This window comes from Talpa europaea (assembly GCF_964194135.1).
Source record: "Talpa europaea genome assembly, chromosome: 9".
Classification (NCBI taxonomy): domain Eukaryota; kingdom Metazoa; phylum Chordata; class Mammalia; order Eulipotyphla; family Talpidae; genus Talpa; species Talpa europaea.
In genome coordinates, this window is record NC_140076.1 from 46,951,611 (window position 1) to 46,967,302 (window position 15,692).

Here is a 15,692-nt window from a genome sequence, read left to right on the forward strand (position 1 = left end):
GTCCGCAGCCTCTGCAGCACTGGTTCCATCCTGGCTGGCTGGCAAGGGTCCCACATGGCACGGCAGACCTCTCCTGTCTCACCCACTGCTACCCTCAGCAGTGTATTTCGTCAGTCTGCCTGCTCTGTTCCCCATTCTGTCTCTGGTGAATCCTCTCCCCCTCCCGCGCATCTGGCCTGTACCCCAGTTCTTGTATAAATAAATAAATAAATCTTAAAAAAAAGTCCTCAAAAAATATAATTCTAAAACTTGTAATGACATAGCTTTTCCTTATAAAATGACATATTTTGTGTTAATATAGTTTTATTTGAAATCTAATCATTATAAGAGTACTTACATTGTGATATTTCCTAAATGAACATGAATGAAATAGTTAATAAAATAAATTAACATAGATTAGAGTATTTTCAAGGTTATACACTCATATCCAGTCTGGCAATACTCTGGGTTCTTGATGCCGTTTACACTGTAAGATTTCTATATAGACTTTGACTAGAAATAATATCAGAAAAATTATAAATTATATTTATAAATATAAAAAATTATTTTAAAAGTTCAATATCTATCTAGTGAGACCAAATTTAATGTCATCTTTTCTCTTTCCATGATAATATGAGTCAAAAGGGTATGATTTGATATGTATTATTCACTGAGACTGAATTTCATCACACAGATCTAGTTGTGGAACTTTCCCAAGTCAAAGTGACTGGTTCAAAAATAAAATGGGTGTTGCCCATGACATTAGGAATTTTCATGTCCTGGCTTCCTTATAACAGTGCAAAAGAGAAGAGGAAATGATGAATTCATGTTTAAGGGAAAATGAATTTATGAATTAGTGAGAAAATAAAAGAAGCTTTAAATGAAAACAGTTTGCAGGGGATGCCTCCCCTGAAGCTACTCAAAATTGAAAAAGCATCTACCGAATCTTAAAACAGCATTCAGTGATATTTTTGAGTCTACCCTTTAAATGGATGATTTGTATGCAATACTTCCAAGTGAGATGAGAGTATTACAGACTACTGAATCAGATATAATCACCCTATAGACACAGCAGGGGCAGCTTGAGATAATAGGAGAAGAGTGAAAAATCCTATGTTCAAAAAAGTGTTTTTGTCTGAAACCACCCAAGCAACACAGCCTATGAACAATGCTCACATCCTCATATGGCCTTAACCATAGCTCAAGTCCTTCACTCTTAAAAGGAAAAGTACCACCACCAAACATTCTGTTTCTACTAAATGAAATCTAAAAATCTGGTGATTGCCGTTTGGTGTCACAACAACCACTAATATGCTTGAAATTAAGAGAGACTATTTTGGTTTTTAATTAGATTATATAATCTATGTGTTTTCTATCTCTATACATCTCTATCTATCCATTATCTATCTACCAGGAGAGAGAGAGAGAGGGTTTTTGAAGAAATTGACTTAATAATTTCATGGTAGTGGCAAGTCCAAAATTTGTGGGGAACATCAATTTGGAAACTCAAGCAGGAGTTGATGCTGCAATCTGGAAGTGAAGTTTTTTTTCTCTAGAAAACCCTTAGTGTTTACTCGTAGGCCTTAACCTGATTGGATTTAGCCCATATATTTTTTGAGAGTTATTACTTTCCTTAAAGTACAATGATTGTAGATGTTAACATCTACAAAATACTCTCACAGCAACATCCATATAGGTATTTGTGATGAGTTTTTCAATCTAACAAGGTCAGATTTTCAAACTGAAAAGACACAATCAAGAGAATAAAAAGACAATCCACAACTTGGAAGAAAATATTTGCAACTCATATATATGATAAAGTATTTGTATTCAAAATATACAAAGAATTATAAAGCTCAACAATAAAAAAATTATGCAATTAAAAGATTCTGGACACTTAACCAAAGAAAATGACAAAGAAGCATATGAAAAAAATAGTCAACACATAAAAAAAAATTCAACACCATTTGGCATTATGGAAATGCAAATTAAAACAACAATGAGATAGCACGACATGTTGATTAGAATGGCTCAAATCCAAAAAAAAATGACAATATCCATCACTGGCAGGAATACAGAGTAACAGGAACTCTCATTCACTGCTGCAGAAATGCCACTGCTTTGGAACACAATTTGGCAATATCCTATAAATGAAACATAACCTTACAATATGATGCAATAAGTGTGTCCCTAGATAATTACCAAATCGATTTGAAAATTAATGTTTATACAAACCTGCACTTGAATATTATACAAGCTTTATTCATAATCACACAAAAAATGTGAACAAGCAAGATGTCCTTCAAAACATGAATGGACAAGAAATAAATTTGGAAATCCATACAATGGAATGCTACTTGGTGATTAAAGGTAATGTTTATGAAGTCATGCAAAGACATGATGGACTCTAAGTGGATATTAATAAGTGAAAGAAGCCAGTCTAAAAATACTATATACCGTATAATTCAATATACATGACATTCTGGAAAAAATAAAATTTTAAATACAATAGACAGATCAGAGTTTGCCAGGGAGAACTGGGGAAGAGGATCTATGAATAGGGAAAACACAGTGAATCTTTTTACTGTAGTGAAACTGTTGTCCGTGATATGTAATGGTGGAAACATGACCCTGTGCATTTGTGAGAAGTGAGAGAGTTCATAGCACAAAGAGTAAACTTTAATATGCAATTTAGTAAAATCATTTTGAAAGTCAGGGATTCTAGAATGTAATTCAAAATATTACAAGAAAGGGCCTCCCTGGTGGCACAAGGGGTTAAGCACCGCACTATGGAGCAATCCACAGCCTTTGTAGCATGAGTTCTATCCCCAGCTGACCAGGGATCTACCAACATGGCACAGCAGACCTCTTCTGTCTTTTACCCGCTGCTCCACTCAGCAGTGTTTCAGTCAGTCTGCCTGTTCTGCTCCCCACTCTGTCTCTGGTGAATCCTCTCACCCCCCACATCTCTGGCCTGTACCCCAACTCTTGTACGCATAAATAAATACATCTTTTAAAAAATTACAAGAGAATATAACTTTATTTCAAATGCATGCTGCAATTTCACTGGAAGGGAATGGAGGAGAGGATGCTAAGTAACTTTGGTATAAGACTAAAAGGAAAAAAATATGTGCAATAGTACTGTGTTCTAATTGTTAGTTATTTTCTGTGGAGATATAGGTAAACAATTCTGAAATCATTGTACATGTATACTGAAATTAAACAAATAAAGTACACTGATGAAAACTGCATTTCTCACTTTCAGAGTGAGAGGTTATAGTGAAGCAAAGGAAGAATGCTAGAATGATGTACAGGGCAACACATTAGTGTTGGAAATGTTTCTTTGAACTGATTTTCTAAAGGTATACACAGATGGTTACATATGTATACACATGAGTGATACATGGGTTGGTAGGCACGTATCTATTTCATGGTTCTATCAACTGAGAGAGCATAAAACAATAGCCTATCATATTGAGCACAACTAACACTTAGATCGTGGTTGCAAACACCAATCTTCAATAAAGTGAACTAGGCTTCCTTGAAAAAAATGTCTCTTCTAGGAATGGGACAGGAGCTACACAAGGTGAGTATTGAATATCTGTGGTGGGAGAAAGTAAAGAGGTGCTCCATTTACTTTAATGAAGGGAATATGTGAATGGGAATACTAGACCAATGGAAAGTGGTCCCAGTGGCCAAAATTGGAATACAGCTGATCTTTAACAAAGAAGTAAGCAACATGGATGGAGCTAGAAGGGATCATGCTCAACGAAACTAGTCAGAAAGAAAAAGAAAAATACCGGATGGTCTCACTCATAGCAGGAGTTTAGAAAACCTAAATAAGGGACCAGGAAAAAGACTAATTAATACAAAGTAAAAATCAAAATCAACAAGCAACTATAAACCAGAGACACACTATGGGGTGGGGGTGGGAAGGGGAGAGGAAGGACTAGGGTCAAAATAAGGGGGGGGGTGCAATTGTATGGGGTATATAACCAAAATGATTATGCATACATTGTGCAAAAATGAAAAATGATATAAGAATTATATAAAATAAAATATTAATTATATATATTGGGAAAAACTTAGTCTTTTCTAAACAGTGTTACTGAAACTGATACTGGCAAGCAAGGGTCACTAAAACTGGCCAAGGACAATGCCCAAATAGTTTTCCAGTCACTGTCTGAGTTTTTCACCTGTGTACACAGTTGCAAGACTATTCAGTCACAGACTACCTAGTTATAGGGGAAACAAAGAGTTACTGAGGTCACAAATGGCTGTTACCTCAGTGTCCAATGTTTTAAAGTTTGAAACACAAAGACTTCGTAGGTGGCGTCTTTCCACAACTGTGGACATGGAGCACATGGCAGCCAGATTATAGGCCCGGATCCAACTCACAAAGATAGCAGAAGACACAACTGGCGATGCTCACCAGAGCTGTGGAGATGAGCCAGCACAACACCAGACAATTGAAAGCAGCTGCAGCAACAGAACAACCCAACAAACGGCCCCACTCACCGACAAGGTGCCCGGCTCCAGGTCTTCGCCTTCCCTTCCAGGCTGTAACAGCAGCAAACCTGAGAACATTTTCAGTTGCTCAACTACTTGCAAAGTCTCCAAACTTGTCTTCTCTGAGGTTGGCTGCTAGAATCTACCCCACATTCTTCAGAGGCCCACAACAGCCCTCTGAAAGATCAGCATAGTGGGGGGCAGAAATGGCTAACCCCAGATTCACAGAAGATCTGAAAATGCTGAAATCCAGAACGGCTGAATCCTGGGGGCTGCTTCTGCAGTCCTTCATATTTCTTATCAGAATCTCCACCCCCATTGATATTTTGTTTGTATTTCACCTGGGGCTATCAATGCTCACTAGCACTTCCCGCCAGGTGGTGGCACCTGTAACAGAAACTGGCTTTAACCTTACACCCTTTAAAAAAATAAACTCAAAATGGAACATACACCTAAATGTAAAATTCTAAAGTATGAAACTCCTGTTTACTTTCAAATATGCAGACTTTTTGGAGAGAAAGTCCTGTACCAAAAGGGACATGCACAAAACAAACTGATCAAACCACTATTTCTTAATTCCCTACTGTTACCCAATGATATCTTAATTACTGCCTTCCTTCAGTTTATTTAAATCCATTTCTGAGATTGATCTTTGGCCTATACCTATCCTTGGTGAACTTTATGTCCATTTCTGGCTCTTTACCCCATAAAAGGGGTTTAGTTTGATTTAACATACAGTAGTGTTTCCCAATATTCAGTCTGGGCTGAACCACCCATCTTAGATGACTCACTCAGAATCCAAGATACCACCCCAGTTTAGTTACCTCTCAGGAATTTTACCCTATAACATAATCATTGATGTAATAGAAATATTCTTGTGAATTCTCCTAATATAACTACCTAATTCCATCTTAAGAATCTCTTCTCTGTATGTCATTTGATAGTACGTGAAAATATTTTCATTTCTATATATTCACCTTCTTCTTCCACAAGCTCAATGGAATAGTCAACTGGTATGTTCTCAGTATTAAAACTAAGTCCTAAGAATATTGATTTTTCTAGATACCATACTTAGGGACTAGGATTCCAAAGTCCTGAGCCAAAAGTACACTACATCAAGTACAACACATTCTGTCAGTCTAGCTTGAGAACCATGATTGACAACACTGGGGTGAAAAACCTAAGATCACAAATATGCCAAGTGGAAACATCTTTCTTTTTTTCTATTGCTATTTTTGAAAACTCTATCTCCATACTAACCACTAGCACTTGAAATTCTTTTATTTCAAGGTTCTTTTCCAAACTACCCCTCACTACCAACAATAGCCCCTCCAGAACAGTTGTGGAGATTAATCACCTGTCAGAAGAAAGAATTTATGATTAACCTCTAATAGCAATCAGCCTCAAAATTACCCGAATTTCTTCATGATTTCTACATGTACTCAGTGCTGAACAGTGTTTTCTGCCAGTCTCTCTAGTCATGATGAGATGATGTTTTTTTGTTTCTTTACTTGCCCCTCAATATAATTCATTTGAAACACCATTATTGCTACAATCCTTCTTACACTGTTTTGTATATAGCTTCAAATAGAATGCAAGTTAATATTCTCTCACTAGTCCTTACCTTAATCTAATTTTTTTAGCAGAGTATTCAAGACCCTAATAAACTGCCCTGTTTGAAGTACATTTTATTGCCTTCTATCTCTATTTCAATCAAGGTAATATATTATTGTTCTCCCAAATAGATTCTGATGACTAAGTTCTCTTTCCCTGGGTTTTATTATATTTTTCTTCATTAATAAACATCCTTCATTAACTTTAGGATCTCAAAATTCATTCTTTAAAAGAATGGATCCACTTACAACTATCTGTTAAATCCCTCTTTGATAATAAAGTTATCACAATATATTTTGGTCTAATGTAATTGTGTTCAGATATCAGAGGAAAAATATATTCCCTGTCCTCTGCAGGACCCCATAGAGTATGGAGCATCCTCAGCATCCTCTAGTTATTTATTGCTTCTTAGCAAGTCAACCTAAACTTAGTGACATAAAACTACTTTTTAATTATGGGGTCATCAACTCTTCCTGGATGTAGTGATATGGCTTATCTTTTCTCCTTCATGTTTGGAACCTCATCTGGGAGTGATACAAATGTCTGGGAACCAAAAAATTTGGGATTATTAGATACATTTCCAAGATAACTGATCCGCACTCATTATTAATACCTAGGCTGCAATCACTCAAAGGCTATATTTCCCTAACAGAACATCTACATGTTCCAAGCCATGTGATTTATTATTCTCACAGTATGGCTTCTGGTTTTCAAGAAGGAAAATATGAAGCATAAATATTTCAAGGTATCAAGACATAAGCTGCAAGATTTCTAATCTGGCTTCAGAAGTTCTACAGATTAGTTCTACTATATTCTGTCAGTTACCATTCAGATTTGGGAGGCAGCTGGAAGGAGCTAGATTCCACCTCTTGGTGAGGAACTAGTGAGATCATATTGAAAAAAATATAAGGGATAGAAGATTTGTTGCAGCCATCTTTGTAAATAATAACCTTATCAAGTATCACAAGGCAAATATAACTCTTGTTAGTATGGCATTGTATGTTAGGGTGTGTGTTGCTTACCTCATTGTTCCCAACCTAAGAAGCATAATCTCCACTATTTGGTCACAATTGCAAATATATTTTGAATATGTAACATCACTTTTTAATTATTTTTTTGAGAATTCTTCCTTCAATTCATCTAGTCTTGCAGAATTACATGTGGGTTCAGCACAACCTGGTTACTGAAGGGCAGAGAGTCAGAGAGGGAGATACACAACCAAGACTGGACACATCAATAAACCCTGTGCCTCTGTAGTTGGTTCATAGCAACTGCATGTCTTGCAAAATCAATCAGTCTTTTCTGAAGACAAAGGTTAGAGAGAGAATGTCTATTGTGGCCATTGGCACAGTTCCTTAACTAATCACATGCGAGAAGTTCTTCTGGAGTAGAAAATATTCAAACTGTAGCAAGAAGTACAGACAAGGGGTGAAGAGAAAGGCTTATAAAGATCATTGGTGTCCTAAATTTTAATGTGCATGAAACTATATCCACACTTCACTTCCAGGGTACATAAATCAATAAGTTCTCTTTTATACTCATGTTCATTTCAATTGGGTTTCTAAAATCTGAAAAAGCTCTGAAATGACGAAGGCACAGGTCCCTTCCCACCCCATGCTACCCCCAGTTGTATCACCTATGCATAAGAATACTTGCAAGAAAATCTTTAACAAGGGATAACATACCACTTACTCTCTGGTACAATAAAAGTCCTATGTAGTGGCCCGAAGAGCACGAAGCATGATCTCTATGATCCAAGGAGACTGGTGAAGGAAGAGTTCTGGAGCCCTCAGTGGCTTTTTCAGGCTTTTATTGAGTTTACCAGGTACACAGAAGGCAGGGGTTCTGGGGAGGCCGGGAGGCTGGTAGGCCTCCCAACACCCAGTGAATTTTCACTATTCCTGGTCTCTCATGCTCTCTGCTTCTCTGCTGGTTCTGTCAGGTCATTCTGTTCAGCTTTCTTACTTGTTCTCCTTCTGGTCTCTCTTTTGCTCTGTTCTGATCCTCTGATATCACCCTTATAAGCCCCGTCTCTAGCCCAGGTGAATCCCCCCTATGGGCACCCTACTCCAGGTGCCCACTATGAGGTATGCATTCAGGACTGCAGGATTCATCATTAATTCCTAATGGGAGGTGGGAGGGCAGAAAACCTTGACAATTATTTACCCTACACTTTATACAGAAAACTCAGGCACACTTTAATAAAACAATTTTATATAAAACAACAGGAGTTACTATGTCATTTGCTTATTTAGGAACTGGTAAGAAATCTTGACAAAGAAAGCCTCCCCAGTGGCGCAGCAGTTGAGCGCTGGCTTGCGAAGGTGCCTGCAGCCTCTGCAATGCCGGTTCGATGCCCGGCCACCAGGTGAGGGTCCCACATGGAGCGCAGACCTCTCCTGTCGCCCGCTGCTCCCCTCAGCAGTATATTTCGTCAGTCTGTCTGTTCTGCTCCCTGCTCTAGCTCTGGTGAATTCTCTCACCCTCCCGCGCTTCTGACTATACCCAGTGCTATAAATAAATAAATAAATCGTTTAAAAAAAAAAATCTTGACAAAGAAGACCAAAAATTATTTTTTTAATTTTTTGAATGAATTGAATTGAAGTTAATTCTTACTTTCTCAAGTCACGGATTCACTGTTTCTCTTTTGAGTGCCTAGTAGAAATCTCACCCCATAACATTTGGTGCAAGAATCAACAATATTTATTTCACAACCCTCATTACTAAGTCTTTTTACTTGTGTATTCTCAAATAATCATTTCACTTTCATTTGTAAGTGATGCAGTTATAGTATTGAAAATTATATACACAAATCATTCCTATAAGTTTATTGTATTATATGGGTGTTTTGCATTCCCTCAGTATGCTGTAAAGAAAATATTTTTATTTTTTAAATATTGTTTTGTTCATTCTAATTTGAATAATTTTTCAACATATGTTTCGCAAGGACTAATTTCTAACGACTGTGTTAGATCCTGAAGTTACAGAGTTGCACAAGATAAATAAATTCCTATCCTGGTATCCCTGCCACCGAGTATGGAAGTGGGGTTAACACGCATATTTCTGCTACAATGAAACTGAACTCCAGTTCATATCATGAATGTTCTTGTTTCCAAGTTTTCATTTAAGTTCTTTTCTCTGTCTTAAATGTCTTTTCTCTCCTTTCTTTCCCAGGAACCAAGTCCTCTGTTTCATTAAGGAACTTTATTGCTACCTTCTATGTTTTATCTGAATCAAGATTTACTTTTTTGAGTGCATTTATGTACTCAAAAGAAATAAATTTCTTTCTTAAGTAAAAAGAATCATTCATTGGAATTCATACTAAGCTTGCTATTGACCAACTACATGTTGCTTCCTGAGTAGTATTACTGATCATCACCCTTCTAGCTATAACTCAGAGAATTTTCTGTTTAACAGTTGATTATTTATTATTTTTCATTTTGTTTATACAATGGCTGTTTGAACACAGATTATGGGGTTACAACTGGGCTGGGTACAATGGCACACAGCAAAGTAAGAAATAGATAGTTCTAAAATATAAGGAGCACAGTATTATCAATACCAACATAAGCCAATTAGAGAACAAAATATTATATAAGTAATACACTAAAAAATGACTATTAAGGTATAGATAACAAGAAAGAAAAGGGAGGATCAAATGAGAGTGGCTTTCTGAAGATGACAGAACTTGATCTTTGCACAGTGGAGAGTTGTGACTAGGTGAGGAAGGTAACAGTTGATGGAAATGAGTGAGTTGCATTGCTTTGGCAGAATAAGAATTATTACCTGGGATGTAGAGGTGGGGACATGTACAGAATGTGGAAGCAATTGAAAGAACCTGGTCTAATTATGGCAGGAAGTCCACCTTGCAAAGTAGTCAGCAATAAAACTGAAAATTTACTCAAGGGTCATGTTATCAGGGGAACTGGAACCCAAGGAGATAAAGTTTAAACATTTTAATGACCATAATAGAGAGTCATTTTAGATTCTTGAGCTGGAATGTTACAGGTTCACTCACCCAGTATATTTACCACTTTTTTGCTCAGGAAGCAAAGCTGGGCAGTTCTTTGCACTAAGCTAACAACTGACAGGTAACAACTGGTAGGTATCCAGCCCAGTGACAAAGACCTCCCCAATATGACTGAAGATAATGACAACTAGTTAATCCATTCAGACTGACAGCATAAAGGGCTGTTCTTCAAGGGAGAAAAAGAGTTAAAAAGAGAAAACTTGGGGCATCCCTGGTGGCCTAGGGGTTAAATCTCAGCACTGTCACAGCAATGGCCTGAGTTCGATCCCTGGCCGGGGAGCTAACCCACAGCACAGCAGACCACTCCTGCCTTGCCCGCTGCTCCCCTTAGCAGTGTATTTCAGTAGATTCACCTGTTCTGCTCACCACTCTGTCTCTGGTGGACCCTCTCACCCCCCACAACTCTGGACTACACCCTAGTTCTTCCACACAAAATTTTTTTTAAAAAAAAGAGGATATTTGTAGATAGAAGCATATCATGAAACCATATAGTTTATAAGATGGATCAAGAGAACAGACAATTGCTTCTAGTAATGCAAGTGTGTTACAGGGGAGCAGAGCAAATCTCATCATTGGTTCAAGGAGCCTAACACACTGGCATTACAAAAGTGCTGCACTGCTAAATCTGTGTTTAGGTAAAAGAAAAGAAAAGGGAACTACTAGAAATATATTATAGCAAGTTAGATTTTCTATACTACAGCTTGCTAGACTGCAGTAATGAAAACAAGAATGAGTATAGAAATAAGCTGGATGTGTGACCTTGACAAACAAGGCGGGAAAGCTTTGGATTACTGAGCTGACCATTGTCAAAGTCATTCCCTAATTGAATTCCATAGATAAAAGTACAAATATCTATAGGTAGGAATGTGTAAGGCCTATGTTCAAAAATTTATCGTGAGAAAGAAAAGGAGAGGGAGAGAGCTTTTCTTTTTTTCTTTTTGTTTTTGGAATGTGAAGAATAAATGGATGGAACCATCAGACAGACCCCAATCAGGTAATGGATAACCATGTCTATTAGACTCTAGGAAAAACTACAGTTGGCTTATCATTGGTCTAAGTATGACTTTCTCAAAAGCCTCGTTTTTAAAAAAGTAAATAAGTCACAATACATAATAAAAAAAATAAAACACATCACCCACAGTAGTACTTATGTTCTAAACACAGACAACCACAGCATTGCTTTAAAATCTAAAGCATAGCTTGGGCACTGTGTTATTCTGTTTTCAGTTTGGAATTTTCAGATCTGTGCACCTGTGGCAGAGTGACTACCATGCAAATTCCCTGTGCCTCTGCTGAGCTGTAAACCAGCTCGGTGCAGCTGACTTTGTGCTCAACACTGTTACCAGGCAGCACCGAGGGAAAGGAAGACTATATGGCCCTTGTTCACAAATTTCAGTGTGGGTGAGAATCATTAGGAGCCTTGTTATAAAAGCATATTCCTAAGCCCGATCCCTAGAGATTCTGATTCACTAGGACTAGTCTGGAGTTCAGAATTCTGCATTTTAATAAATACCTCCCAGGTGATTCTAATACAGGCGATCCATGGACAAGACTTTGTGAAACTCTGGTTTGTAAAAATAATGAGCTAAGTGCTCCATTCAGTATGTCCCCATAGCAGGCGGTGCATCTTCAGTATCTCAAGGGAGCACATCGTGTTAATGTGATTTGTTTATATTTTGTCTTGCTAGAGTGTGTGCTTCTTGAGGGCACGTCTTGGTCAATTAATTTTATGTCCCCAATGCCTGGAACAGTGAGTTTAATGAAAGATAATCTAAAGTTGATGCCACAAGTGCAAACAGAATGTTTTTCAATGACTCAAAGAGATAAAAGAGCTTTACAATTTAATTAGAATTTACTGTTTGCAAACATTATTCCCAAGACTTATCAGAGATCCCACTCTGAATTTTGGGGAATGTTCCTTCTTTTCCAACCTAGCTAAATGTTACCAAGCTGAATCGCCACCTTCTCATATAAACCTACCTTTCTATCAATAATGATTTTTTTTTTTTCTCTTTGAAAAGTGGCAACTGACAGATTTGAACTAGCCTTGCTACCTAGGTTCCTAGTCATGGTCATGAGATTTGTTCAAAAATTGACACGCATCCAAAGTGCTGCTCAGTCATTCCACGGATATTTTAGGTGGTGCTTGTGTGGTATCATTTTCCCTTTTCTATAGCCACTCATTTATTTATTGGCCAAGTAAAATCGTATCATTTCTCTGTTTAATTTCCAGATACTGACAATAAGCTCCAAATCTCTTGGTGAATTTTCCCCTCTTGTTCTTCCTGCCTCTGACCTGCTTCACTTCTACTCCTCCCTCAAACATCCTTCTCACTCCACTCACCAATATAGTGACAACTCCCCGGTCATGCTCCAGCCTCAGGGATGCTGCCCAGGCTTCATTTTCTCCCCACATCCACATGGTTTCCTCCCTCACCTTCAAGATTCCTTGGGAGTTTGCAATCACTTTTCTCCCCAGCTTTCCCAAGAGAAAGCTCTTGTTTCCCTGTTCTACTTTCTTCTCATATCATAGAATTTATCACTTTCAAACACACTAGGACATTTGCTTTGACAGTCACGTGCTGCTTTACAACCACAACCAGGATGTGTTCTGACAAGTGCGTTGTTAGGCAATTTCATCATTGTGCATTGTGCATCACTGTGCAAACATTATACAGTGAAATCATGTAAATCTAGATAGTATTTGCTACTACCCACATAGGTTACATGGTGTAGCTTATTGGGAAGACCTTTGCGTATGTGATCCATCATTGACCAAAACGTCTTTAAGTGCTACATAACTGAGACTATTATTTGTTTTCTTCCACCCAAATCCTCATTTAATGTGAGAAAAGCCAGGATCTTGGATAAATATCTAAAATAGTGCTTGGCACACAGTATGCACACAGTAATTCAAGCACTCAATTCATCTAACCATTATTTGAGTGTTTATATGTACAAGATAGTTAAGCAAACAGAGCAAGTCTTTGCTTTCATGGAACTCAGATAATTGTGAATAAAATAGCAAGAATAGAATGCCAAGTTTTGATGAAATGCTTTGAAGGAAATAGAATGTGGAAAACAGATCCAGACCACCAGGGGTATTATCGTGTGTAGAGTGCTCATGTCTTTGATGATCCTTGAGCAGTCCTAAAGGCAATAAGAGAATGATGCTGCAAAGACAGACTCTGAAGCCAAGTTCTAGGATATAGATCTGGCTATGCTATTAACTATGTGACACTGAGTAGGATACCTTTCCATGAATTATTTTCCCTCACCTGTATAATGGAGATAAAAATAATATTTTCCTCAGATATTTGATGCCAAGTATTAAATGAATTAATGTATATATAAAGTCCATAAAATAGTATCCGGACATAATGAATGCACTACAATTGGTTATTACTATTGTTATCCAGAGGTGGAGAATTCAAGTAGAGAACTTACAATGGTAACATGCCTGGCAGGTTCAGGGAACAAGCAAGGAGACTAATGGGCTGGCTGCACAAGCCAGGGGCAGAGCAGAAGGAAAAGTGTTTTGAGAAATATTCTTGAAGGTGGTTGGGAAGAGGCTGAGATGCCCTAATCACCATGTTTCATGTTTGCCACTGACTGGGGAGAGACATGATTCTGTAGGAAAGGATAAATTTGTATATGTTGACAGAAATAATGATAAGAGACCAGCACAGGGGAAAAAAATGCTTCTTGAATTAATGAGATACCAGAGATGCTTGGTTTCTATCATTTCCAGAAGTCTCTGACCTTTTTTCCACCTGGGAATCACCCTAGAAACCTTCCAATAAGTCCCCCCTTTCAATTGTAATGAAAATAAAGGGTGGTTTAAGCTTCTATGAATTGGGTTTCTGTTATCTGTAAGTAGCAGTGTCCAAAACAATACACCTCCTAGTGACCATACAAAATAGATACTGTATTATTAACTGACTTATTTAAGAATAAGAACAAAAACAAACCATTAAAATTTCAAAGTTATGTATCTACTAATTGGATTGACAGTGAATTGAACTTACAAGGGCACTTTTCCATTATATTTCTCTTAAATATCAATCTGCATTAAGGTTAGGAATATAGACTCTGTGCCAGACGACCTGCATTCTGTTCCTAACTTTTATTTAGAATTTGCCTTTGTCATAAATAATTTCCTCAATATACAAAACTGAGCTAATATCCAGACCATATTTTCATTTCAACTGTTGTTTCTATAACTATGCTTTATTTATTTTTTTTTAAGAGCTGCGTTACAGGCCAGAGATGTGGGGGATGAGAGGATCCACCAGAGACAGAGTGGGGAACAGAACAGGCAGTCGCATCGAAGACACTGCTGAGGGGAGCAGCAGGCGAGACAGGAGAGGTCTGCCTTGCCATGTGGGTTTCTCCCTGGCCGGGCAAGGATCGAACTTATGCTGCAGAGGCTGTGGATTGCTTCACAGTGTGGTGTTTAACCCCTTGCGCCACCAGGGAGGCCCGATAGCTATGCTTTAAATGATATTTTATTTCAACTGTTGCAATAATCTTACTGGTTTCATGATTTCCACTCTTATATTTTTAATGCGTTCTTTAAACTGATGATATGTTTCTAATCATACCACTTCCTTCTCCAAAAGCTTTTGATAATAAGGCAGTTTGGTGTAATACTTAATAACCCTGGCTCTGGAGTCAGACAGATCTAGATTCTGACAGATATGTTGTTAGCCAGATATGTGACTTTGGGAATATTACTTAAACTCTCTAAGCCTCAGCGTGGTTTTGAGGATTAAGTAAGATAATATTTGTAAATTGCATATTTACTCACTATAACACTTGATATTATCATAGTTCAATAAATGTTAGCTTTCGTTTTCTCCACTGCCTAAAGAATAAAGTACAAAATTCTGAACATGACATTCAAACCTTTTGTAGCCTGAGAGCAATTTAATTTCCAGTCTTGCTTTCTCTAATGTTTCACTTTACCCCATGAACTTTATACTGCAGCTCTACTCTCCTGAATTCCATCAGTACAAGCACAGACTGTACTGCACACCTTTCACAGGCTGACCCCACATCCAAAAATGCCTCCTCATTCTATACCCTGTAGAAATTCCTCCATAGTCTATACCACCCTTCTCCATGAAGCCTTCTGTGATAATCTAGCCAGAATGAATTCCTTCCTTCCTCCTTTGTACATTTATTATACCACTTATCTCCTGTTCCTTGAACTGTAGCTTTTCTTTCATTTTTTTTCTTCCCTATTAAAGTCTGAGGCCCTTGATGCAATTCATCACCTATGGACTGAGGTACCTCTACATAGCCAGAACCAGGCAAATAGCTGCAGACATTTTAATAAAACAATCGAGTCCAGCCCTCTTGGACTATGCCTTTCCCACTGGGCTTCCTCACATATAAGTGTTTGTTGAATTGAATTGTTTCTTACATGCAGCAGACAGAGGAATCTTTACATCATTCCAACTCTTTCTTCTGGATTCTCTCCAGGTTCCACATATCTGTTTAAATTGCTTTGGTCAGTTCTAAACATGAGTCTATAATAAGAGTTTTACAAATGCTG